At 36.7% G+C, this 17,766-nt stretch overlaps 2 long non-coding RNA genes across 3 annotated transcripts in view; both read right to left on the bottom strand.

Annotated features, from left to right (window-relative positions):
• Positions 1-17,766, bottom strand: part of LOC129650010 (uncharacterized) — a 113,718-nt gene that overhangs the window by 10,050 nt on the left and 85,902 nt on the right. The gene's annotated exons all lie outside the window — the stretch shown is intronic.
• Positions 8,766-9,750, bottom strand: LOC129650013 (uncharacterized). Its single transcript, XR_008713529.1, has 2 exons — positions 9,642-9,750; positions 8,766-9,106 (listed from the first exon to the last, which is right to left on the bottom strand). It is a non-coding gene; the product is annotated as an uncharacterized LOC129650013 (long non-coding RNA).

Below are 17,766 nucleotides of genomic sequence, written 5' to 3'. Positions count from 1 at the left end.
AAGTAGTTTATCTTGAAATCTTTCACAGTAGATACCTCAGTAATATTAAAAAAAAAAAAAGGTGTTTTGGGCAACTGTCTGTGAAATAAAACTACAAAACTGTTCTGCATTCCATCTAAAATTTGTAATACAAACAGATTCTCATAAAGCTCTAGAGTGTGAAGAATTTGAAAGCCAATATTCTTTTCTACTTAAATAAGAAAATACGGTGTTTGGGGGCTATTTTGTCATTTGTTAGAAAAATTCCAGTATAAAAATTCTAAGAACAAGCTTTTGCTAAACTCATTTTTTCAACTTCCTTATTTGATTGCTTTTTAAATTGAAAGAATTTCTTTCTACCTTCTCTATCCTGTTTTGAAAAATTCACACACACACACACAAATGTACTTGCATGTCCTTGAAGCTGCTCATAACTTGACTGATAAAAGTTTTACTGTTGTCATTTTTGACAATTGAATTTAATTAAAATTATCATATTGTATTGTCTTCTTTAATTGCTATTCAAATTTTAGGTGCTACATGGAGAATAACTAAAAACTTGGGTTTTTTCAATGCAATCTTTTTCTAAGTCACTTCTCAAAAGTATATGTCAATAGGTTCTGTTTCTTTTTGCAATGAAAATGATTTCATATCTGAATTTCTCATTATAGTCACACATTTCTTACTACCATTTCTGTTGTTAACATGTTCGCTCTGACTTTGCTAGCAGGACTGATCTTGTTGATTTTCTATTGAACTGGGTAGACAATTAGCCCTGTATTATCTCCATAGATAGTTGGGCCTTCCTAAGTCATTTATCAAATCTTATTACCATGAATGTGGGAGTAATTGAAATTCTGTGTTACAGTCACCTGCCATTGAATGTGACTTGAATTCTCTGTGATACCTTCCTGGCTCTTCTCATTATACAACTTCTGGTAATTTATGCACTCCATGAACATTCCAATTCAGTTGTGTGAGAAATGAGATGTACAGATGTTCTGCAATACTGCCACAAAATATTTCATAGAAAATAAAGGAAGTTTAATGTATGACAACCATATAATAATGTACTAGATGTGCTCTAATGTGGAATATGTGGGATTACAGAGAAATTACAGAGAGAAGCTTCATGTTTATCTTTTCTTTAATAATAGAAAAATGCCTCTAGCTAAACTTATTAAAATATGTCCCCATATGGTATTGCATTTTCTTCCACATGATAGGTAATTTAGGACTGCCAAAGCCTTATGACTCAGTGAGAAATCAAAAACAGAAGTGTGTAACCCTAGCTCAGAAGAAATCTCCTCTAAATGGTAGATTCTTAAATTCATTTGAGATTGTTAAAATTTTTTAATTCATGGAATTAAATTACTGTAGTTTATGTAAACCTCCATGAAAAACAGGAGAAAGTTGCATCTATTCATTGATAACTTTCAGCTCAAGAGTGTCCTTTGCACTACTTGTCTGTTGATTTAGCATCTGAGTGAATGCAAAGTTAAACCGCATGCGATCCACTGTTTACCCCAAGTTGCGTGTAAACTATAAGCATAGCCTATCCTATTTTTTCAGTCAGGAAAAAATTTTATTCCAAAATAAGTCTTTTTCTTGAGTTTACTTATTAAACTCTGTGACTAAATATTTCTAGAATCTCCCTTTTCTTTTCCAAATATTAACAATGACTTAGTCCAAGTACTTTCTCTCCTAGATGATTACTAACAATCCTTTTTTTCATTTGACACTGCTCCAGATAGATTTTTTGTTAAAGGAAATTCCAGTACTTTGATTTTCACATTTAATGTCCTGAAATGATTTCCCATTAACCACAAAAAAAGTATATGTACCATACATACCAGACCCTTCTTAATCAAAATAATCTTTCCTGTTCCCTTTCTTAATATTACTCACTTGGAAAGTAACTATAGTTCCCAACACTCAAGATGCTCACTCATATCTTTGCTTTTTTTTAATACCTGAAATCTTCTTAAACTCTCCTCCCCATCAACATATGGTCAACTTTCTACTTAGAAATCAGATCCTGATAGAGTTACCTAATTACCCTGCAATTCCACTTCTGGGCAGATATTCAGAGAAAATTCTAATTTGAAAAGATAGATGCACCCCAATATTCATTGTAGCAGTATTTACAGTAGCCAAGACACAGACACAACTTAAATGTCCATCAACAGAAGAATGGATTAAAAAGATGTGGAATACAGATATGATGTTTTATATACACACACATACATAATGGAGCATTATTTAGCCATAAAAAGTAAAAAAATGCCATTTGCAGCAATATGGATAGATCTAGAGAGTATCATATTAAGAGAAAGACAAATATATGATATTACTTACATGTGGAATCTATATTATACAAATGAATTTATTTACAAAACAAAAACAGACATGGAAAACAAACTGTGGTTACCTAAAGGAAGAGAGGGAGGAGGAAGTATAAATTAGAAGTTTGGGATTAGCAGATATGAATGACTATATACTAAATAGATATAAACTATAAGGTCCTACTGTGTAGCCCAGGAAACTATATTTAATATTCTGTAACAAACCATACTGGAAAAGAATATATATATATATATATTTATATACATATAACTTTGCTGTACACTAGAAATAAATACATTGTAAATCAACTATACTTCAATTAAAACAGGTCCTGTGATTCTGCAATGCCTTAGATAGCTCAATTAATTCTCACTATACTAAAATTATTCATCCTATTATTACTGTACTGTTTATTGTTTAATGTTTTAAACATGCTTTTTAAAAACAGGTGATCTAAGCCATCTTTGCATCTCAAGTCTTGCAAAATATCGTACTCATGACATTGGCGTTGCATTTTTATTGGAACTTAACTTGATTTAATTTAGCATATTTTTTATCATTCATTTCCTGTTGAATATTTTTTTCTATGACTATATGATATATATAAAAGGGTATAGTACTTCTATACAAAGTGGATTAGAAATTCAACTATGTATACAAATGGTGACATATAATTTGCACAAATGTATTCATTTCTCCTTCTTTATTGAAAAACCCACAGTTCTAAGAGTTGCTCTTACTCAGAAAATGTTGCTTACGCCCTAGAATCTTTACCAGCAAAATTTCTCCAAATCTCATCTCATTTTTACCCTTCACAGCTATTCTTCTGCATCCCTTGTTGAAACTTTTTTTGTCAAAGATCCTTGCAATTTCCTACTACTGAACTCCTGCTTTTATACTTTGCTATTGCTAGACATTTAATTAGGAAAAATAATCTCTAAATGTATTGTTACATTCCTGGAAAAAGATCATTTTGAGTTCTAAATAAGTGACTTACATACAGACTGGTAATATAAAAGAATGTGTTTTTTAATTAAAACAGTGAGGATCAAAAACTTTAATGCAAATAGAAATACACTCATAAAACATGAGATGCTGAAGATTTCCTAAAGACCATATGTTTCCACCTATTAAGTTTTAAAATGAGGAAAAAACAACTAAGACAGAGGTTAGTTAAAATGCTTGTCTCAAATCACATGTACAGGTAGCAAAGTATCCAGAAGGAAAGCTCTACTTTCACAGAATCCCATCTTAAGGCAACACCCAGTATTGCAAAGCCTTTCTAAGAAAAAAAAAAAAAAAAAAAAAAAAAAACGGCTACCAGGATGCCTGGTCACAGATCTGATCTGCACTACAGCTACAAGAGAACGGAATATCTAGACATTTTTGGCTCCTACCTGAAATACGGAAAAAGTGTCTTTGTCCCAATTTCTTACATCTGGAGTATGCCTTGGAAGTTGAGGTCAAGTTTGCTTTTGGTTGTTCTGAGAAAGTGTCTATTCATATCTGTGCTTGTACAGCCCTCGAATATTGAGGAAACTAGATATTATCTTTCTGAGAATAAGTGTAGCTTGAAAAATGCAAAGCATGGTATTGACTTACCCTGATGCAAACTTGCTTCATGTGAATTGTGCAACTGCTCCTGGCAACTATCTGCGGCTGAATTTATATGCTCTGTTAAACATCCAATCAACAAGTCAGCTACTGGTACCCCTGCCATCAGAAAACTATCTTTCCCTCTCCTTGCATTTAGTAAGTGCTTTAAATCCTGACATTTATTCAAGCTTACTCAGGCCAAGTTTTTTATTTCCTCTTAGTGCTGTGCTGATTATTCACCCATGTAACTACACTGGGAATTAGCATCAAAATGGAGATATGAGGACCAACTATAAAAAAGATGTTATGAATTCTCAAATCTTCAGATCTGAAAGTTTCTGCTTTAAGAGTCTAGAGCATAAATGTCAGAGAAAAACACTAATATTTGGATTTATGAAGACAACTCTGATGCCATCCAGTGGACAGTTAAGGAAATATCTCAAGTTTTCCTTTTACTGCTGCTGCTAAGTCACGTCAGTCGTGTCCGACTCTATGCGACCCCATAGAAGGGAGCCCACCAGGCTCCCGTCCCTAGGATTCTCCAGGCAAGAACACTGGAGTGGGTTGCCATTTCCTTCTCCAATGCATGAAAGTGAAAAGTGAAAGTGAAGTCGCTCAGTCGTGTCTGACTCTTCGCAACCCCATGGACTGCAGCCTACCAGACTCCTGCACCCATGGGATTTTCCAGGCAAGAGTACTGGAGTGGGGTTGCCAGTGCCTTCTCGTAGACCAGCTGTATTTAATGGCATGGAGAGCAAAAAGACAGGCTTCCCTGTCCATCACCAGCTCCTGGAGCTTGCTCAAACTCATATCCATCAGTTTAGTAATGCAATCCAATCACCTTATCCTCTGTGTCCCCTTCTCCTCCTGCCTTCAGTCTTTCCCAGCATCAGGGTCTTTTCCAATGAATCAGTTCTTCACATCAGATGGCTAGAGTACTGGAGTTTCAGCTTCAGCATCATTCCTTCCAATGAACAATCAGGACTGACTTCCTTTAGGATCGACTGGTTTGACCTTGCAGTCTAAGGGACTCTCGAGGGTTTTCTCCCACACCACACTTCAAAAGCATCAATTCTTTAGTGCTCAGCTTTCTTTATAGTCCAACTCTCATATCCATACATGACTACTGGAAAAACCATAACTTTGACTAGATGGACATTTGTTGGCAAAGTAATGTCTCTGCTTTTTAATATGCTGTCTAGGTTGGTCATAGATTTCTTTCAAGGAGCAAGTGTCTTTTAATTTCATGGCTGTAGTCACCATCTGCAGTGATTTTGGAGATCCGGGCTTCCCTGATAGCTCAGTTGGTAAAGAATCTGCCTGCAGTGTAGCAGACCCCAGTTTGATTCCTGGGTCGGGAAGAACCTCTGGAGAAGGGATAGGCTACCTACTTCAGTGTTCTTGGGCTTCCCTTGTGGCTCAGCTGGTAAAGAATCCGCCTGAAATGTATGACTCTTGAGTTCGATCCCTGAGTTGGGAAGATCCCCTGGAGAAGGGAATGGCTACCCACTCCAGTATTCTGGCCTGGAGAATTCCATGGACTGGATAGTCCATGGAGTTGCAAAGAGTCGGACACGACTTAGCAAATTTCTCTTTCACTTTCAGATCAAAAAGAGGATGGCATATAAAAAATTTTAAGTGCATCTTCTCTGACACAACATGTAGTCAAAATAATATATATTTCATATAATAATCATTATTATGGTAACACACACACACACACACACAGTACATAGATAAAAGAATAAAGCCCAAATGGTAACAGTGATTATAGAATAATGTTAATGATTTATTTTTTGTAATTGAGGGAAAAATCATTTCTAATTTGCACAAAAGTTTTAACACAAGAAGCAATTCAAAAACACAATATATTTTATTTTTTATATTTTGAGATAGAAGACAAATTCAGTGTGTAATATTTCACAGACTTCTCTAGTTAAGTAACACATATTCAGAAAGAAAGATTTCCTATAGAATATGAGCACAAGAGACTGGACAGATACTTCTGTGCTATAAATTGTTAAAGGAGTTATTGTCATCTTATTTAATTATCTGGCAAACCTTTACTAGGATCCAACAACATGCTCAGTACTAGCAACCAGGCAATGGAAGATGCTCCCTGCCTTTCAGAGCATCACCATGTAGTGAACAGATATGCAGGGTAATGGTAAGTGACTCTGTGGAGCTCTGTACTGGATGCTGAGGCACTACAGGTAGGACATCCAACTCATAAAATGGAGGAGCCAAGGTAGCAATTCAAGTGGTCCAAAAAATGTAATTCCTCATCTAAGCTGAATGTTCAAGATGTAACTATAGATTTAGCCATTAAGAGAGACAGGGGAAAAGGTCAGAGTTTCTTTAGGCAGAGAAAATAGATACTTCGTCTCTGAAAGCCTCCAACATAGGAAGTACAGGCTCAGTCATCCTCACAAGATAATAAACTTATAGCAAAAATAAGAAACTTTCTAAAAATTGACTCTGAATTACAGGATAATTTTAAAGATAACAAAGCAGTTTGAATCACAAAACCTTAAAACCTTTTTAAAGTTCCTGGTGTCATGACTCCTGAAATGAGTTTGGGGATGGTCATGTACGTCCTGGATAAACATTGAGATAAGCTTGTGATAAAAAGCTTCCTTCATATTACAGTCCCCTTTCAGTTTCAACAGTCTGAACCCCAAACCATACTTCAAATGTGACAGGAGCTGGATTTTGAAATCAGCCTCCCTAGTGATCTAGCACTTCATTCAGAATTTTTCTCCCAATTTTGTTGAGATGTAATTAATATACAGCACTGTATAAGTTTAAACTGTATAGCATAATAATTTGAGTAACCTACATCATGAAGTGGTTATCACCATATGTTTAGTGGACATCCATCATCTCTTAAAGATATAAAAGAAAATGTTTACCTTGTGATCAGAACTCGAGATTTACTCTTAACTTTCATATATAACAACATGTAAATAATTAGTGTAACTGGAAGTTTGTACCTTGTAACCATTTTCATCCAATTCCTCTTCCTTATAGCTCCCATCTCTGGTAGCCAAATATCTGATCTAATTTTTTCTATGAGTTTCTTTATTTCCATGTCTGTTTGTTGAAGTAAAATTGACCTACACATTGTGTTAGTTTCTGGAACACAACACAGTAATCCTATATTTCTGTATATTACAAAATGATCACCAGGATAAGTCTAGTTACCATCTGTCACCACATAAAGATATTTCATTACCATGAAAATTTTCCACATTATACATTTCATCCCAATGACTCATTTATTTGGTAACTGGAAGTGTGTACCTCAGTCTCTCTCACCTATTTTGCTCATACTCCCAAGCTTTCCTCTCTGGCAGCCACATGATTGTTCTATTTAAATAAAGATCTTTGCATGCATGCTAAGATGCTTCAGTCATGTCCAACTCTTTGTGACCCTATGGAAGTAGCCCACCAGGCTCCTCTGTCCATGAGACTCTCCAGGCAAGAATACTGGAGTGGGTTGCCATTCCCTCCTCCAGGGATCTTTCCCACCCAGGAATCGAATCCGCAATCTCTCATATCTCCTTCATTGGCAGACAGGGTCTTTACCACTAGCTTCATCTGGGAAGCCCAACTCCAGGGGTGGGGTGAACTAATAACTAATTAAATCACCTAGGTCATTACACACACACACACAATTAGGAATATATTTTTTTATTTTCACCAAAGAAAATACAGATTCTTGATTTAAATAGTAGACAAAAATGGTATGAAAATTCTTGAACTTTTCAGGCTAGCAGTATGAATTAGTCAAAAAATTTTACCCAAGGGACACATAAGAGGAAATTTTGATTGATTGACTCTTTTAATTCAACCAAGATAAATAGCTCACTTGGTAAAAAGCAGACATGCAGGTCAACCTTAGAGACTCAGGGAATGAGCATCTTCAGTGTTGTTAGGACCCTCCACATCTCTCCACTCTTTGTTTTTTTATTCATTGCAAACCTGATTTTTCATACAAAGTGAGAAACAATGAACACCAGTGTGCTCATGAGCCTCATAAAGAAAGAAACAACCAATTGACAAGGACTGACTTTCTCACTTTTAATTTTGAAAACCACAGGCATATATAATGTACCCAGCCTTGGTCCACTGGTGGTTAGATTTTTTTAAACTTAGGACTTTGGATTAGAGTAGATGTTTTCAAACCCTGATGGCAATATGAGAGTTATCTTAGCTGATTTACTTAATTGTTCTCGTCTCTGATTCCTCATCTATTAAGCAGAAACCTCTGCTTTATATACTGATAGCAAAAGATTATGAAGATCTTATGAAGATTAAAAAGCACTATGGAAATGGATAGCATTGTTACCAGTGTTAAACATGAAAGAGACAAGAATTAGTAAAGTCTTAGCCATCATCCTTCCTTGAGTTTCAAGGGAGTCATCTAGAAAATCTGTCCTGGCCCAAAGTTGTGGAAATTTTAGACAATAAGAAATCTTGGCCTTTTAGTACTTTTATTTGTCTAGAGGAAATTTCTTATATCCCTGTCCGAAAACCTGTCTTGGATATGGTTTGTGAAGCAAAGTTTATACACCTCACTCATACAGAAGCCAAATTATTTAGAATATTGGACTTTTAACTGAAAAAAAGTCTAAAAGTCAAAGTGAAGACATGTTATGAACCTCTTAGGTAACATTTATATTCAGGTATTACTTAATCAACTGATTCTTAAAGCTATTTTCAACAATAGCAATTTAGTAATTCTTTAAAAGCATCTTTGGAAATATGAAAATAATCAAGAATCAAAAATGATATGCCTCAGCAAAGGAAATAATAAATAAAATGAAACAACAATCCACAGATTGGGAAAAAATATTTATAAATAATGTGACTGACAAAGGATTAGTCTCCAAAATTTACAAATAGCTCATGCATCAAAACAAGCAACCCAATCAACAAATGGGCAGAAGACCTAAATAGACATTTCTTCAAACAAGACATACAGATAGCCAACAGGCACATGAAAAGATGTTCAACATCACTAATTATTAGATAAATGCAAATCAAAACTGTAATAGGATATCAACTCACACGAGTCAAAATGGTTATCATCAAAAAATCCACAAACAGTAAATGCTGGAGAGGGTGTGGAAAGAAGTGAATCCTCCTACACTGTTGGTGGGAATGTAAATTGGTACAGCCACTGTGGAGAACAGTATGGAGATTCCTTAAAAAACTAAAGCTATATGCTAACATATAACCCTGCAATCCCATTCCTGGGCATGTATGCAGTGAGAAATGTGATCCAAAAGGATACATGCACCCCAATGTTCATTGCAACACTACTTTCAATAGCCAAGACATGGAAGCAACCTAAATGTCCATCAGCGGAGGAATGGATAAAGAAGATGTGGTACATATATATGTAATGGAATATATACTCAGCCACTAAAAAGAATGAAATAAAGCCATTTACAGCAGCATGGATAGACTTAGAGAGTACCATTATGAGTGAAGCAAGTCAGACAGAGTAAGAGAAATATCATATGACCACCCTTATATGTGGAATCTAAAAAGAAACTATATGAATGAAATTACAAAACAGAAAGAGACTCACAGACTTTGAGAACAAGCTTATGGTTGCCAGGGAGAAGTATGGGGGAAAGGGACAGTTAGAGAATTTGGAATTGACACGTACACACTGCGATATCTAAAATGGATAACCATCAAGGACCTACTGTATAGCATGTGGAACTCTGCTCAGTGTTATGAGGCAGCCTCGCAGCAGGAGAGTTAGGGGGATAATGGATACATCTCTATGTATGGCTGAATTCTTTCACTGTCTACCTGAAACAATCAAAAAATTGTTTGTTAACCAGCTATACCCCAATACAAAATGAAAAGTTTAAAAACAAATGATATGTCCAGAGTGTCATTGGGTTTCATTCTATTTGTGAATATGTATACATATAATGTAGACACTAAAATCAGATTTAAAAATCACTGTAAATTAGATAAAGAATCTGTCAAGGAAACTTATGGGTCTGTTGTGCATTCAGTCATAAACCAGTCATGGATTACATGTAGACAGAAAAGAAGATGACCTACAAGGCCACTGAGCCAAAATCCAGAGCCCACCATGGAACCAGATGACTAGCACTGAATAATTGGCCGGGGTTGTCCCAAGGACAGTTTGTACCCACCATCATAATCTCAATGGCCAGGAATAGGACAACATAAGCATCAACATGAGAGTGAGGATAAATTAAAATGTTCCAGTATCTTGAAGCTGTACTCCATTTAACTTCTGGAGTACTAAGTGATTTTAATTGGTACATCTGGAGATTCTTATTTATCTATTTCTATTTTAATATGTCACTGTGCATATGACTAATCTTACTTTTCAAAATCATTGTTTATAATTAGAGAGTATCTATTAAGCTAACATGAGATATTAATATTGTGGGGAACAAAACTTAAGAGTTGCTACCTACCATACTTGGATGAAGATAAGGTTACACATTTGTAATACTTTTCTCATGTCTGAATTTTTGAGATACAATGGGATAAGTGGGATAAAAGGAAAGATAAGTGCAGGGCAAATGGTAGCTGCAATAGTCATAATAAACTAAGGAAACTGAGGCAGGAGAAATGAAAAAGTTAACTGGCTACTTGACAGTTTTTCTAACCAGAAATAATATAATAATTTCAAGTATTTGAAATGGGATTTTTGAATTATTGGCAAAGAAATAGAGGAAAACAATAAAATGGGAAAGACTAGAGAGCTCTTCAAGAAAATTAGAGATACCAAGGGAATATTTCATGCAAAGATGGGCTTAATAAAGGACAGAGAAGGTATGGACCTAACAGAAGCAGAAGATATTAAGAAGAGGTAGAAAGAATACACAGAAGAACTGAACAAAAAAGATCAAGACCCAGATAATCATGATGGTATGATCACTCATACTCACAGAGCCAGACATTCTGGAATGTGAAGTCAAGTGATGCTTAGAAAGCATCACTATGAACAAAGCTAGTGGAGGTGATGAAATTCCAGTTGACCTATTTCAAATCCTGAAAGATGATGCTGTGAAAGTGCTGCACTCAATATGCCAGCAAATTTGGAAAACTCAGCAGTGGCCACAGGACTGGAAAAGGTCAGTTTTCATTCAAATCCCAAAGAAAGGTAATGCCAAAGAATGCTCAAACTACCGCACAATTGCACTCATCTCACATGCTAGTAAAGTAATGCTCAAAATTCTCCAACCAAGCCAGGCTTCAGCAATATGTGAACCGTGAACTTCCAGATGTTCAAGCTGGTTTTAGAAAAGGCAGAGGAACAAGAGATCAAATTGCCAACATCTGCTGGATCATGGAAAAAGCAAGAGAGTTCCAGAAAAACATCTCTTTCTGCTTTATTGACTATGCCAAAGCCTTTGACTGTGGATCACAATAAACTGTGGAAAATTCTGAAAGAGATGGGAATACCAGACCACTTGACTTGCCTCTTGAGAAACCTGTATGCAGGTCAGGAAGCAACAGTTAGAACTGGACATAGCACAACAGACTGGTTCCAAATAGGAAAAGGAGTATGGCAAGGCTATAGAATGTCACCCTGCTTATTGAATTTATATGCAGAGTATATCATGAGACATGCTGCTCTGGAGGAAGCACAAGCTGGAATCAAGATTGCTGGGAGAAATAACAATAACCTCAGATATGCAGATGACACCACCCTTATGGCAAAAAGTGAAGAGGAACTAAACAGCCTCTTGAAGAAAGTGAAAGAGGAGAGTGAAAAAGTTGGCTTAAAGCTCAACATTCAGAAGACGAAGATCATGGCATCTGGTCCCACCACTTCATGGCAAATAGATGGAGAGACAGTGGGAACGGTGGCTGACTTTATTTTTCTAGGCTCCAAAATCACTGCAGATCGTGATTCCAGCCATGAAATTAAAAGACGTTTAATCCTTGGAAGGAAAGTTATCACCAACCTAGACAGCATATTAAAAGCAGAGACATTACTTTGCCAATAAAGGTCCGTCTAGTCAAGGCTATGGTTTTTCCAGTAGTCATGTATGGATGTGAGAGTTGGACTATAAAGAAAGTTGAGCACCGAAGAATTGATGCTTTTGAACTGTGGTGTTGGAGAAGACTCTGAGAGTCCCTTGGACTGCAAGGATATCTAATCACTCCATCCTAAAGGAGATCAGTCCTGAATATTCATTGGAAGGACTGATGTTGAAGCTGAAACTCCAATACTTTGGCCACCTGATGCAAAGAGCTGAGTAATCTAAAAAGACCGTGATGCTGGGAAAGATTGAAGGCAGCAGGAGAAGGGGACGACAGAGGATGAGATGGTTGGATGGCATCACCGACTCAATGGACATGGGTTTGGGTGGACTCTGGGATGGTGATGGACAGGGAGGCCTGGCATGCTGCGGTTCATGGGATAGCGAAGAGTCGGACACTAATGAGCGACTGAACTGGAACTGGAACTGGATTGGCAATCATTTGAAGGAGACTATGAGCAACTGAGAAGAACAAAGGTGTTGGGTATCTAATGGATGCATATAAAGGTGGAGCAGAATAGAACAAGGAACATCTGAACTGTTAAGTGGGATTCATTTGAAGTTTTGTTTAACAATATTCCTAGTGGTAAGATGCCCTAGTCTGCCCTTGGAGAGGGGCGGGGTGCTGTGCAGAATGACCTGTTTGCTTTAGCTCACATTGTTTGACTGTCAATGGATAATAACAATCATGCTCTGCAAAGACACAGATGGAGCACTGTTTACACTCCATAAAACTTCACAGATGATTTGATAACTAAAAACCATGAATACTTTATAGCAAGGTCCTCCACATTGGAAATGAATTAAATTTCAGCTTCTCACAAGCTTTACTAACATCCAGACTACCTGTCACTCCTTTCCAGTGAGTTTTCTATAAATAAACATAATTTATATTAAAAATATATATATAACTTAATTATATATTTTATAAAAATAACATAATTATCTCTATATGCATGTGTGTATGTGCAAGCATGTTAGGCTGGGTCAATAGGTGAATGAAGCTTAGTCACTGGAATATCAATAGGCACTTCCAAATGTAAATTGGCCGACTGATTCTCAAGCTATAAGGTCCAATGGATGAGGGTAAACTGATATCAGAAAGATGCTCTCTTTCTCTCTTTTTCTCCCTTTCTATCACCAGTATCCCTCAATACATTCTCCTTGTCTGTAAATGTCTGAACCCAACCACTGTCACAAAGGTCCAATTCTTTTGGGGGTTTTTGTTGTTGCCAGAAATGACCATGTTAGGTGATACTTTTATTAAAATAGGACCCTGAAAGTTCAATGTGTTATTCTGATTTGTCTTTAAACATGTGATTAATAATTTTCTTACCCTTTTTGCCCTTTTATTCTGAAAATTTTCAAACTTACAGAAAAGTTGCAGGAATCATTCATTCTGAATGAACATCTGAAAAATGTTTACTTATGTGTGACAATTGTTTAAGCCTTTTCTAGCCACTGGTTAAATCAATGGATTTATAGAGATCAATTATTATGTTATACACCATAACACTATAAAATGCTATGTTTATTCTATCTGAATAAAAGTGAGGGGAAAACAAACAAAAAATGGATTCAAACAGATACTTGGAACAGAGGAATCATCCACCCATTAGCATCAGGTTGACTGTGCTCCTCTTCTAGTCCCCAAACCCTGTAGCTCTCTGTTAATACAACCATACATATGTCTCTATGTAATTAGTTATCTAGGTAAAGTGAAAGCTGGACAGCATCCTATAAGTTCCAGGTGTCTTTTCCTGATCCAATTTCTCTCTCCCAAAGAGAGCTAACTGTTACTTTCCTTTGCAGTTATACAACCTAGGTATGTATTTTTTGTTTGCTTGTTCATTTTTTAATTAATTTATTTAAATTGGAGACTAATTATTTTACAATATTGTGGTGGTTTTGCCATACATTGACATGAATCAGCCATGGGTGTACATGTGTCCCCCCATCCCAAACCACCCCCCCTCCCTACCCCATCCCTCTGGGTTGTCCCAGTGCACCAGCTTTGAGTGTCCTGTTTCATGCATCAAACTTGGACTGGTCATCTATTTGACATATACATATTTGAATGCTATTCTCTCAAATTATCCTACCTTTGCCTTCTCCCACAGAGTCCAAAAGTCTGTTCTTTATATTTTTTAAGTATTACATTTTTTTTCATGTGAACCTAATAAAAATTGGTGTCTTTGTTATTTTTGGTTTTTGTCTTGGTATTTTTTTCCCATATTTTGTTTTTGTGATCCAACCATGTTAGTACACGCATAAAAATTAGGAAGACTAATTAGTTAATATATGTCATTTCTTGGTAGAATAACTTTGTAAATAAAAGCTAAGTATAGAAAAAAGACTGGTTGCCCCAGGCAACTGGATGAGAAGATGTGTGTGTTGGTCTTTTTTCACTTTACATTAATCTTTCAAACCACAATATAGTCGACTTCCACTTATTAGCTGGCTTGCACAAATGTCTTTTTGCTATCTTTGAGAATAAGGACCCATATTCAAGGGCTTATACTATCAGCTGGGCTTTGGTACAACTCTCTGGCAAGAGTGAAGATCATGGAACATAGCCTAGAAACAGACAATAAAGCAGGTCTACTTATCTGAAGGGCAAATATCAAAGCTGGTTTGGTAAGGAACTGCCAAAATACAATATTTCACTAAAGTTCCCACATAAATGTGAGTTTCTATTCTACTTGATGTTGAATAACTTCTGACTTGGCCTGAGAGAACATAAGAAATGTTGCAATAAACATTATCAGTATAAAACTACTTTAACGTTTGTAAAAAGTAAAAGCAGGTTTCATATTTTCTCCCTCATAATAAGGCTCTAGAGGTTTTCATTGAAGTTTTGATACAATAAGCAGATGGTCTTTGAGTTCAGTAAACTAAAATGTTTTATACTATTAAGAAATATATACTATTAATATTTCTGGACCAATAACACACATATAAGATATATTGTGAGATATAAGATTAGATACAAGATATATTGTGAGATCATCAACTTGATTTAAGATATATTCTGAGATTGTCTCACTATAGTAAGATATTGTCTCACTATTCTGAGATAGTCAACTTGATTTACTTTGCAAATAAATATGTACATTAGGTATGTGTAAGTAGGTATAAAAATTAGGGAGATAAGCCAATCTTCCATTTGCCCTAAATTATTGTTTTTCTGACTTCTAAATTGTTTTCTTTTCTGTCTCTATATTTCTCATTTCAAAAGGAGCAATTGTTAAAAGTAATCTTGTTCTCCACAGACATATAGTAAGTCTTTTGTCATTTTTGGCTAATTTTTGGCTAATTTTGGCTAATTTGCCATGACTAAATAAAATAGGAAAAAGAGCTAATCTACTGAGGGATTGAGTAAAACAGGCAAATGATTAAAATAACATCACTGAGAAATATATATATTTTGAATTTGTAGTCTTAAGGAGAAACACATTATTAACCTTGAAATTATAATTTAGGTCAAGATGACTTTAGGTCAAGATGGCAGAGTAGAAAACATGTACTCATCTTCTCCTGTGAGAACTCCAAAATTATAATTCACTGCTAAACAGCCATCAACAGGAGAATGTTGGAGCCAACCAGAAAAAGATACCACACATCCAAGGGCAAAGGAGAAGATCCAGCAAGGCAGTAGGAGGGGCAAAATCACCTTTAAAACCAAACCTCATGCCTGCCAGAGACACTTGGAGGGCTCAAACAAGCCTTGTGCATACCAGGACCCAGACACGCCACAAAGCCTGAGCTAGAATTGTGTTTGACTATCTCCTGCGGAGGTATGGGTCAGCAGCGGACTGCAGCAGCAGTTCTGGGTAGACTTGGGTATGGCATAAGCCCTCTTGAAGGAGGTTGCCATTAACCCCACCATAGAGCCACCAGAACTTACAAAGGACTGGGGAAACAGACTCTTGAAGGGGACAAACAAAATCTTGTGCACACCAAGACCAAGGAGAAAGGAGCAGTGACCCCACAAGAGACTGACTCAGACTCGCCTGAGTGTTCAGGAGTCTCTGACAGAGGTGTGGGTCACTGGTGGCCTGCTGCAGGGTTGGGGGTACTGAGTGCAAGAGTGTGTGCATGGAACCTTTTGAAGCAGGTCGCCACGATCTTCATTACCTCTACCATAGTTTGGTTTCTGGTCAAACAACAGGGAGGAAACACAGCCCCACCCATCAACAGAAAATTGGATTCAAGATTTGCTAAGTATGGCCCAGCCCATCAGAAAAAGACCCAGTTTCCCCCTCAGTCTCTCCGATCAATAAGCTTCCATAAGCCTCTTATCCTTCTCCATCAGACAGCAGACAGAAAGAAAACCACAGTCACAGAAAACTAACCAATCAGATCACATGGATCATAGCCTTGTCGAACTCAAGGAAACTATGAGCCATGCCTTGTAGGGCCACCCAAGACAGATGGGTCATGGTGGAGATTTCTGACAAAACATGGTCCAACAGAGAAGGGAATGGCAAACACTTAAGTATTCTTGGCTTGAGAACCCCATAAACAGTATGAACAGGCAAAAAGATATGAAAGATGAACTCCCCAGGTTGGTAGGTGCCCAATATGCTACTGGAGATCAGTGAAGAAATAACTCCAGAAAGAATGACGAGACAGAGCCAAAGCAAAAGCAACACCCAGTTGTGGATTTGACTGGTGATGGAAGTAAAGTCCAATGATATAAAGAGTAATATTGTATAAGGAAGCTGGAATGTTAGGTCCATGAATCAAGGAAAATTGGAAGTGGTCGAACAGGAGATGGCAAGAATGAACATCAACATTTTAGGAATCAGTAAACTAAAATGGACCGGAATGGGTGAATTTAACTCAGATGATCATCATATTTACTACTGTGGGCAAGAATCCCTTGAAGAAATGGAGTAGCCATCATACTCAACAAAGAAGTCTGAAATTCAGTACTTGGATGCATTCTCAAAAATGACAGAATGATCTCTGTTGGTTTCCAAGGAAAACCATTCAAAATCACAGTAACCCAAGTCTATGCCCTGACCAGAAGCTGAACGGTTCTATGAATACCTAAAAGACCTTCTAGAACTAACACCCAAAAAAGATGTGCTTTACATTATAGGGGACTGGATTGCAAAAGGAGGAAGTCAAGAGATAGCTGGAGTAATAGGCAAATCTGACCTTGGAGTACACATTGAAGTAGGTCAAAGAATAACAGAGTTTTGCCAAAAGAATGCACTGGTCATAGCAAACACCCACTTCCAACAACACAAGAGAAGACTCTACACATGGACATCACCAGATGGTCAATACCAAAATCAGATTGATTATATTCTTTGCAACCAAAGATGGAGAAGCTCTATAGAGTCAACAAAAACAAAACCAGAAGCTGACTGTGGCTCAGATCATGAACTCCTTATTGCCAAATTCAGACTTAAATTGAAGAAAGTAGGGAAAACCACTAGACCATTCAGCTATGACCTAAATCAAATCCCTTAGGATTATACAGTGGAAGTGACAAATAGATTTAAGGGATTAGAACTGACAGAGTGCTTGAAGAACTATGGATGGAGGTTTGTGATACAGAACAGGAGGCAGTGATCAAGGCCATCCCCAAGAAAAAGAAATGCAAAAAGGCAAAATGTTGATCTGAGGAGGCCTTACACATAGCTGTGGAAAAAAAAAAAAAAAGGACTTGAAAGGCAAAGGAGAAAAGGAAAGATACCCGTTTGAATGCAGATTTCCAAAAAATAGCAAGGAGAGATAAGAAAGCCTTTCTCAATGATCAATGGAAAGAAATAGAGGA

The sequence above is a fragment of the Bubalus kerabau genome, chromosome 4 (assembly GCF_029407905.1).
Source record: "Bubalus kerabau isolate K-KA32 ecotype Philippines breed swamp buffalo chromosome 4, PCC_UOA_SB_1v2, whole genome shotgun sequence".
Lineage (NCBI taxonomy): Eukaryota > Metazoa > Chordata > Mammalia > Artiodactyla > Bovidae > Bubalus > Bubalus kerabau.
The sequence above is the reverse complement of the archived record's forward strand: the minus strand, read 5'-3'. Positions and strand labels throughout refer to the sequence as shown.